General features: G+C 42.3%; 1 pseudogene; it reads right to left on the bottom strand.

Moving 5' to 3' along the window:
* Positions 1-5253: 5253 nt before the first annotated feature.
* Positions 5254-9039, bottom strand: LOC104859345 (annotated as a pseudogene).
* Between the last annotated feature and the right edge of the window lie 1607 nt (positions 9040-10646).

Here is a 10646-nt window from a genome sequence, read left to right on the forward strand (position 1 = left end):
AAGCTTTAAGACCCAGAGATCAGTTCTACTTCACTAAAAGTTGCTTCAAGCAGAGACAACATGAGGCATAGATATGGTGCCGCCCCACCAGCAACCTGAGAATTTGGAGAAGTGAGTGCTGCCAATCACAGCTGTAAGCCTAAGGTATTTCCCTCATTTAGGATGGATTCTCAGAACTGATGGGTAAAAAGCATTCTTAAGTTTAGACATTTTCAGACCAAGCTCCCTTTACTTTGGGTGTTCTGAGCTCCTTTCGAGCAGCAGGCCACTTGGAGGGCTCTACTTATCAACTACACCAGAGCATGTTCTTCGATATACATTGAGGTGCCACAGAAGTTCAGAGCTTCAGTTCCAACATGTAGTACTAGCTCCTTCCACATAGGCTGATGAGGGAAGGGGTCTTGATTAGTTACTAGTAACTGATCAAGTACAAAAAAAGCTAGTAATGGACTGAACAAATCCCTCCCCCAAAAAAACTAGTAACAGCTTTTCGGAAGAATTTAGTTCACCCGGCTTTAATTTTTTTTGGTACTGGGGATAGAACTTGGGTCCTTGAACTTGCAAGGCAGGCAGCAGAACCACTGACTGGCTCCAATTTTTTTACCTCATTATTCTACCTTTAACCATTTAACTTCCCTCTTTCCGCTTAGTATTCATCTGAGTGGCTCACACCATTTAAGAAATGAAGATCAGCGAAGCAGTTTTAGATACATTTGGTGCCAATGAACTCACTCAACTACAGACAACTCTCCAGGAAAATAACCCCTGACCTGTAACACTGAGTAGCTCTACACTAGACACAAACACCCAGAAAGTGAGTTGAACCCAAAGCGGCCTTGACTTAATTTTGATTAGTGCCACCTTGAAGAATAATCAGGGTTTGAGCTACTATGAACTCAATGTCAGACAAGTTTTAAAAGACAGAAGCACAGTTTCAGACTAGACTGATCCCAGTGTTAAGGAAGCAGGCAAGGTGTACCCAGGGCTAATGCTCTGAACTCACAGAAGACAGACACTGCAGCCAGCACAGCCGGGTGTCTGCTGACAGGAACTACATTTGCCTCTCTTGTTCTAAAGCACAGCTGATTTGAGAGGCTGGTTTTCCACACCCTTCTCCATCTCTCAGGTATGATTTTCACTGTAAACCCATCTCCTCCTGAGCCTTATCACAGTAAGATGTCTAGAGCCAGGTAGCCTGTGCAGTGACATCAGTGACTCAAAGACCATACCTTAGGACCCACCTGCACCCAAGGTAGTTTGCTCGTTTCACCCGAATTTGGTCAGAAAGGTGAACCCTACACGCACTGTGTGATGGAGATATCAACATTCTCTTTAGTGATCTGTGAACACTTGTAGATGTCAGGTTGGCTTTCCCATGTTGATTTTTTTTTAAGAGATTGATAAAGTTTATCAGAACAAGGTTGGTGAGAAAGCAATCATAATACTTTAGAATTCTTGATAAACCTGCCACTAACTTACTTCATTCCCTTTCCTGTGACAGGGCTGGCCCTCCCAGCAAGCCCAGTAATTCTTCTCCTGCTCCAGTTAAAACCACCATATTATCCCAACCACAAAAAGTTTGCCCATTCACGTGGCAGGAGAGTTCTTGCAAGTGTCTCTGGCAATGGCTGCAGAGGATGAGGAGGCAATGAATCTTCAGTTCCACCTCACTCAGGTATAAGGGGGCACACGTTCAAGTCCTACAGCGGCTTTCTAAGGTTAAAAACCTTCATCCCACCACGAGAAGACCTAAGAAGTCACAAGATACTTGACAATTCACTTCAGTTCCCTTCCCTCAAAGTCTAAGGCAAAAGAAACCAAGTTTTCTTATGGGTTTATTTAAGCAAACGGTCTTTAGTCTCAACAGGGGAAAGAGAAGCAGCTGGCCTGTGTTTCTCTGTAACAAGAGATTTTAGGATTCTGAAGGAAAGCTGGAAGTCAAAAAATTGCTCCAATAGATTGCTGAGCTTGCTTTCAACATCAAACCTTCAAATCTATGCATTTCTCCTGAAAAATTTCAGAGCCAGAAGATTTTTTACCCAACGAATCAAGACAGGTGACTGCCCAGAAAGCGACTTCACTTTAAAACTCCCAGTTCAAGCAGGGCATGGTAGAACACCCCCATAACCCTAGCTACCTGGGAGGATGGGGTGGGAGGATGAGGAGGTAAGAGGCAAAGAGAATCGCAAATTCAAGTCCAGCCTGAGGAGCTCAGGCAAACCCTACCTCAAGATCAGTAAAATGGGCCAAAGTTATAGGTCAATTGTAGGGTGCTTGCCTACTACACACCAAGCTCCAGCTTCGATTCCCATTACAGCGGTGAGGGAGATATATAATTCAAGATCCAATCTTGAACTTCAAGACCCTAAGGCTCTTCAGAAACCCCACTTTCTTTTGTCTGTATTTTGTATTTCAAGGAAGAGACACTTCAGAAGTTGCCATGACACCCCCCCCCCAGAAATTCTGCCTACCTAGGGATTGGTTCCCTTTATTTTGGACTCCTTAAATTCAAGGTTCTCTTGCTTTTACAATTTTTTTGTTTCACTTCTGAACCTAGCAAAAATTTCCTTTAAGAGCTACCAAAAATTTGGTTCTTTCCACCCACCCTTCCTGACCACCTAAAACCTTTATAATATATATTCCCCACAGCTTCAGACTACATTTGCCCAGCCAAACCCACACCCACCACCCAAACAGTAAACAACACTGCCCTCCTCTCAGACCTTCTTTTATATTCAAAGCCCCACCTTCTTTGGGTGTGGACAAAGGAGAAGGCCTAGGAGCTGCTTCAGGCTTACAGCTAGGGCCTGGCTTCCCCATCCACACCTGGCCACTCAAGGCCCAGGGCTTCCTCGTGAGGATCGTGAATTTAATGAGGTGACGCCCCTCCTCCCCACCTTATTCTACTTTGTAAAGGCTGCTGAGTCATTAAAGATATACTTTAAGGAAACCATTTTGTTATCCTCAAAAAGGGGCTGAATCAAGCTCACCTGTGGCATTTAGTCCTACTATGGTAGATGCTTGGTGCTTCTTAAAGAATTTGAGGAGAAACACATGTAACTGTTGTGTCAGACCCTGGGATTAAATGCCCTGGGCCTCAGACTAGGCAGATGAACAGCATTGCACCTGTGTGTGTCCTTCATTGCTCTTCCATGTTCTGCAGGAGAGGGAGGCACGCCCCCTGAGGCTGGGACCTTGTTTCTTACACTGCCTGCTGTGGAGCTAGAGACTGTTGGGCCCTCCCAGGGTTCTGGAAAGTTATGCTATTTATATGTTTGGAGATGAAAACCTTTGTTTTATATTAAGACCATAACAATACAAACCAGTATAAATGAATGCTTTAATAAATAGAGAGATGAGACACATCTTCCTTACAGAAGAATTTCAAACAGTATACATGTACACTTCCCTCTTGAGGTAGAGTTTAATTCCCCTCCCCTTGAGGTTAAGCACATCTTGGTGACTGACAAAAAACAGTCCAGATAGAAGAAAATAATAACTTGATGGTGAAGAATCCCAGTAAACACGACCTTAACCAAGTGCTCCAGGTCACCATCGTCGGAGAAAAGTGATGTTACCATTGGGGACTCCCTGGTATGACATGGCAGCAGGGGCCCTTAACCAATCATGATTGGCTATGTTAGACAAAGCCAAACAGAGGGACATGCTGTAAGATCCTAACCAGCATTCTCCAAAATAGGCAATCAAAGTCGTGAAAATAGGGAAAGGCTGAGAAAACACCATTTACCAGGAGAGTCAGACACAATAACTAAATGCAGTATAGTGCCCTGGATAGGATCCCGGACGGGAAATAAGAGAGGGAAAACTGAGGAGATCTAAATAAAGTTTGGTGGTTTGTTCTTAGTAATGTACAAATATCAGTCTCTTAGTTTTGTTTTGTTTTTCATGTTATAACATGTAAAATTTAATTAGAAAATTCATAGTTCACAAAAGTACTTTTTTTTGGTACCTGGGATCGAACTTGGATCCTTGCCCTTGCCAGGTAGGCAGCAGAACCACTGAGCTAAATCCCCAGACCAAAAGTACATGTATTCTGTTGACAGCTTGAGCACATTATCATAAATTTACTTAAGGTACAGTACAAAATTCACAGTTTGGCTTGACATTTAGTACTATAAAATTTTACACTGGATTCCCTGATATTTTTGTTATTAAGGGGTACTTAAAATAATTTATTCAGACTGCCAATCAAATGCATACTGCAGTGCTTGTGCACATGGCACAGTGAAATCAGGCATGGGATGAAAGTAGCAGCCTCCTCCTAACTCATCCTAAGTGAATGCATTGGAAAATAATAAATAGCCTCATAAAATTAATAAATTCTACCTGTCATAGGTGAATACTTCACATTTTGCATAAAGTGTAGGCAGTGTTCCTAAACGTTCCATGAAGGAAAGCCCAATTTTGGTATAAAAAGTGCACAAGTTTGTCCTATGTGTAAAAATCTCTTCATTTGGGTGCCTTTTTAATCTCAAATGATTCATATCACTTGGATGCATTAAAAGAGTATAAAAGCACACCAACAAAACACACACTGAAAGCAAAAGGAATGGTTTCCAATGTGACTAAGAATGAAGACAAGAACAGGTTAAAGGAGAGAGGCTCCTATATTACCAGTAAGAGGAGCTGCCTTCTAAAGCATTGATCAAGCCAAAGTGAGCCAGTGTCATGGCTCCAAGCCCAGGAAGCGGCAGCTGGTTTGATTTCTTAGAAATTGGGGGTGGGGGATTCATTTGTGAAGACAACTTGTTACAAGGAACAACGTTTTTTTAAAAAGAAAGAAAACACGATATGGGGAACATAAAAGCTCTGGTCCTCAGTGTACCAAAAGAGAGAATCAGACTTTTTCACACCAGAATTTGAAAAACATAAGTAAAGGGAAAATTAACTGGGCTCTGCCTAGCAGGTTAAATATGCAACCACTTCAAGCAGAAAGGATCCAGTCCTCTCACACAGTTTGGGGAATGTTCTCCAACATCCAGCTTTTCTTAGAAGAAAAACAGCAAAAGCGCATAATTTATTTCATTAGCAAAGGCCCTTTTGTTTTAGACATAAATTCACCAAAGTTTACAGTAACAATTATCAACCAATTATTGTAGTAACATTTTAAGCTTGCAATATTATTTTTTCATGCCTACTCCGCATCACTGGTTCAGAGGTATATACGCTTTAATTATTAGCCACATTTATGTGTCCCACAGCATCCTCATGATTGAGAAAACACCCAAGGTTTCATAATGTTATGATTGTCCCATCTTCTAAGTTTTTGATCTGCACCACATGCTTCAAATTCTGTGTTTGTGCCACTTGCTAGGAGTGCTAAGCTCACTTCATTAGAAGGAATAAAACCATCCTGTTCAATCTCAAAACTGAGAATATCTGTGTTAAGGACCCCAGGCTCTCAGTATCAGGAACAGCTTTTCAGAATCTGGTAGCACTCAGTTGTCTTCAATAATAATGTCATCTTCTAAACTGTCTTCATCCTCTGGCTCAAAGCTGGGTTGACCTGCTGTCAGTAGCCAAGAAGGCTGTTACCAGGAGACTGGCTGGAGCTGCCGGATGCCCGCCTGTTCCTGGACAACATGAGTCCTCTGGTTTGCTGGTCTCACTGTGATGATGAGGTTGCAGCTGTTCACAATCATCATGTCTGTTACTTGGTCAAGACTGTTCCCTGAAACCTAAATGCCATTAACTCCTAAGACTTCATCATTAACAGCTAATGGTCCTGTGCTCTGCGCCAGACCTCCTGGGATGAGCCTAGATATGAAAATCCCCGGGACCTTCTCTAAGTCCAGGGGAATTAGCCATCCTAGATATAGAACCCTAGGGGTTTCTCGGTGCCATGCTTGTAAGGACAGGCTCTATGGTGCGTTTGAGAGAGAATATCCACATCTGTGATGGAAGACACGGGTCTGAAGTCTTGTGGCATATCAATGACTACGTGTGACTTTTTTCTATGGTTGTCAGGGCATAATACATTGGTCAAAATATTATTCTTTATTAGTGTGTCTGTACCAAAGGCACTGCAGTCTGCTTCTTCCTTCTGTATAAAAATCCTAAGCAGTGGATTGGCTGTTGAAACCTCCTTGTGGTAACTATCGTAGTTATTTATAGGCAGTAAGTCTCCGTGGATGTCTGCTTAGCTCACCAGCCCGTCAACGTTGGCTATCATGAACATGCTGCAGTAATCCGTAGAACTCAAGTTTTCCAGGTTTTGATCTTTCCGTGAAAAAAGCCAAAACTCAGCTCCAAACTTGCTCTTTGCATCCATGGTGCCGAGGCAGAGGCTGCGGGGGCCTAGTCACCCGCACCTACAGAGGCGGCATCCGTGCTGAGTTTCACTGGGCGACTGCTTGCACCATAGGACCAAGAGTCCGACTCTCAATCTCTTAGTTTTGATGAATGGTTGTGGTTATATGAGATGTTAGAGAAAAATGGGTGAAGGGAATATGGAACTCTTATCCCTGCAACTTTTATGTAGTCTAAAGTTATTCCCAGATGAAATTTATTTTTTAAAAATACATTTAAAATTTTAAGATAAAACATGAACCATCAAGGAAATTTTATGCTTATAGCAGGCTGCTTTGAACTCTTTCCTCCAGTCTCTTTCTAGATGTGCTTTCCATTATTAGAGTTAATGTAAAACAAAAGCCTGAAAAGTTGCATGTTTACCTAGGTGAATCCCATGGCTACTTAGAGGACAGTTATGAAGGGGCAAAGTAAAGTCTGACAGGCCAGCTGGAATCAAGCTGGGATACAACCAAGTAAAGGGAATATGTCAGTAGATAATTAGATAGATACACATTGACCTAGCTTAGTCCTGTGACTGCCACCAATGCTTCCTGGGAATTTTGTGATTCTGGCCACTTTCGTCTTCAGTTCTCACAAAAAAGTATCTGAAGTCAGGAGAAGGGGTACCTCTTTTAGGAAAGTCAGGAAATATCCACAAAATTGGCAAATGCTTGAAAAGATTGTTTTTTAAAAAAATCTTAATAGCCAAAATTAACACCCACTGTGGGAGACAGTTTGATAAGTACAGTGGTGGTTAAGAAACTTGAGTCACTTGTAGAAAAATGGATACACCTTGAGACCATAAGGTTAAGTGAAATCAATCAGATACACAAGCTTAAATATCACATGCTTTCTCTTATTTAGGAAACCTAAAATATAAAGAACAAAATAAAAGGTAATGAGTAGGGAAATAGATCTTTCTCAAAGGGGAAAAGATCAGGAGTTGGAAATAGAGATGGAGGAAGAGGAAGGGAAGAGAAGGAAAGGGAATGAAAAGAGAAATTAAGATGTGTTAGGTACATGTGCCAACTCCACACAAGAAATGTAAACATTATTTAGTGCAAATATATACTAATAAACATATGAATTTTTTAAATGATGTGAATTTTAAAAATAAAAAGAACATGGTCTTTAGACCACACAAGAAATGTGAACTCTAGTGCAAATATGTACTAATAAATATAAATTTTAAATAATGTGATTTTGGGGGGTGGGTACTGGGGATTGAACTCAGGACCTTGTGCTTGTGAGGCAAGTGGTGGAACCACTGAGTCAAATCCCCAGCCCTATTTTTTTTCATTGAGTTTATTGATACTTTTTAGGCATACAGTACAGTTACATTCATCATCGGGATCTTGCACCTTTACGTGACAGGTCTTGGTTCTTATTTGTTTCCCCTTACCCCTGCCCTCTCTTCACCCCCTGCACCCTCCCCTATTTACAGACTTTGTTTCCATTTTTCATTTTCTCGTAGTTTTTCTTTTCCCTTCTTTCCTTTCCTTTCCCCTACCCTTCCCACTTCCCATACCCCTTTCTCCCCTTTCTTCCAATTCATAATAATGTGGATTTTAAAAGTAAAAAGAACATGGTCTTTAGAGATAGACAAACCCGGGTTTAATTCACAACTCTACCTACTGGCCCTGTGACCTCACACTAGTTAACTACTCTAAGCTTCATTTTCCTCATTGTGAAATGGGGTTAAAGATAGGCCTTACTCATATGACATTACTCATGTGACAGGTGATCTACCTTGTGTCTGAGAAACATCTAGAATAGTTCACAAACACAGACATCCTTATTAGCCAGGTCTGTATCACATCCAATGTATACTGACTCACTTAATGCAAACAACAATCCTACTGTTGGTCATCCTGTTCCACACAAGCAGTCTGAGGCACAGGAGAATGAATAACTGGCCCAAGGTAACACAGCCTAAGTAGTGGGACTGGATTCAAATCCAAGCAGGCTGGCTCTGAGATCCCTGTCTTTTGAACACTGTATGACACTGCCTCTTCTTCAGAAGAAGAAAACCATTGCCTTTTCTGTTATCAGAAAGAGACAAAAGAAAAGAGGCAAAAAATGTCTTTTTAAAAAGGGAAAGTCCAGCCCTACTGTGGAACTGCAAACATATAAGTAATAAGGTAGGAATGAATTTGGAATGCCAAATTCATGTCCAGGACCCCACAATTTTAGCACTTGCTTCATCAGGCCTGAAAGTCTGGAACTTTTCATCTAAAATCATAGACTAATACTGTAAAAATAAAGCTTACCAAATAAGAGACAAACTCTCCCCTTATGCTTATCCCAATACATGTCCTTTCCCAGTTGATTATCCTTGTCAGAAAGCTCGGAGGCCAGACAGTCCAGTCCACAACTAGCTACATGCCAACCCCCATGGCAAAGGATCTAGCCAGGAATTCACTGTTAATCATTCCCTGAGGCCACAGGGTGGGTCTGACGAAGCCTGAGGAGATTTCCTTGGAAGCTGCCGTGCTCCACAGCCTGGGTAGATGGCAGGCACAGAAGTGGAAACCTGGCTCAGGCTCCTAATTTGACCACCCCATCTCCAATTTCCTGCTGAAATACTAGGTTACCATCCTCTGGGCACCTACTTTGAACCAGGGACTGCATACTTGGCTCACTTAACCTCTTCTTCACCTCTGAAAGAGATACTGACAGCCCCATATGGTGAAGGAGAACATTAGGTTCAAAGAGATTAAGCGACATTCCCCAAGTTACACAGGTGGCCAGTGAGGATTTAAATTCCAAGAGCCTGCTCTTAAGCACTAACTGCCACCATCAGGTGGTTGAGAAAGCATGTTGTAACCTAACAGGGCCAGTAATAAATTCTTGTGGTCCTGTTCTTTCCAGTGAGAGACCCCTGAAAGTTGTAAAAGAAAAAAACAAAATCCTCTTCCTGGTATAGGAGCTATCTTCAGGGATGGAGGCACTGAGAGAAGAGACATAGGGAAAGCACAAAAAATTTTTTCCAACTGTCTTACTTTCATTTCTGTTACTTTTGAGCCAAGGTAAACTATTTGAAAATGCTAACCCACCCATCCTTTTTCTTTTCCATCTCTCGTTTCCCCCCAACCAAAACCTGTGTCAGTGGAGGTAGAAACAGGGAGAGGAAACAGGTTTTGCGCAAAGAACAAGTCTAGCTCCAGTTATCTCATTCTGAGCTGGACTAATTCCAGTAGGTTATTCACTGCATTCTGATGACTGCCTGGACTCTGGGCCTGGCAGCACATAAGAACAAAGCACCCAGGGGACAGGTGGTAGAAGGTGGGTCCCCCCCTAGCCTGGTCCAGTACAGCAGAAATGTGTTGGTGGTCTCCCCAATGAAGCTTGAATCCGTTATCATCAAGCTCATTATTTGGATGAGGCTGGTGGTAATACATATGCAGATATATAATATTTTTTCAAACTCACAATGTTAATATGATATTGAACTTCAAAATGCACAAGCCTAATTTAGATTATTTACAGAACTGGAAATTTGCAATTCCTTGCCATGGCTACATTTCCCCATCCCCTATTTAAAATGCAATAGCAATTGCAAGTTCTGTAGTAACCACATTATACCCATGGAGAATTCCTCTAACTTGGCATCTACTCTGCTGCTCCCCTGGCTGAAGGCCCCACTTCCTTTGCTGTCACCTTTGTTCTGCCCTCACATTTGTTTCCATCACCATCAGGGCCTGCTTTCTGGACCACTGCCCACACTGCATCCAGAGAGATCTTTCTAAAACACAAAACCTTCCCTGGATTCCCATGATGTTCAGGATAAAAACTCCTGCCAGGACAAAAATAGAGCAAGAGGCCATATTCTGCTGACCCAGCCTTGCACCTGCCATCTGAATGCCACTGAAGGCTGGCCCCTGCAGTTGAGTCTCCTTATAGCATTTTTCTTCTCCTCTTCCCTCCCTTTTCCATCCTCCCCAACACCTGGCTAATTCCCTCTTATTCCTCAAGGGTCAAAGCAAGTTTCATATTCTGCAGAAAGCATTTCTCTGCCCAACTCCTGTCTTAGTCCACTTGGGCTGCTGTAAAAAAAGAAAACACCATAAACCAAGTGGCTTATTCACAACAGGACTTTACTTATCTCAACTCTGGGAAGTCCCAAAGCAAGGTGCCATCAGATTCTGCTGAAAGCCTGCTCTCAGGTTCATAGCGGCATCTTTTTGCTATGCTCCGCCCCCCCCCACTCCATGATGGATGGAGGAAGTGAGGTTTCTGGGGTCTCTTTATAAGACTCTAATCCCATTCATGAGGGCTCTGCTGTCACCACCTAAGCACCTCCCAAAGGCCCTGCTTCCTAATACAGTCATCTT

This window comes from Fukomys damarensis, unplaced genomic scaffold, assembly GCF_012274545.1.
Source record: "Fukomys damarensis isolate Sample0158 unplaced genomic scaffold, DMR_v1.0_HiC HiC_scaffold_32, whole genome shotgun sequence".
In the NCBI taxonomy this organism is placed as follows: Eukaryota; Metazoa; Chordata; class Mammalia; order Rodentia; family Bathyergidae; genus Fukomys; species Fukomys damarensis.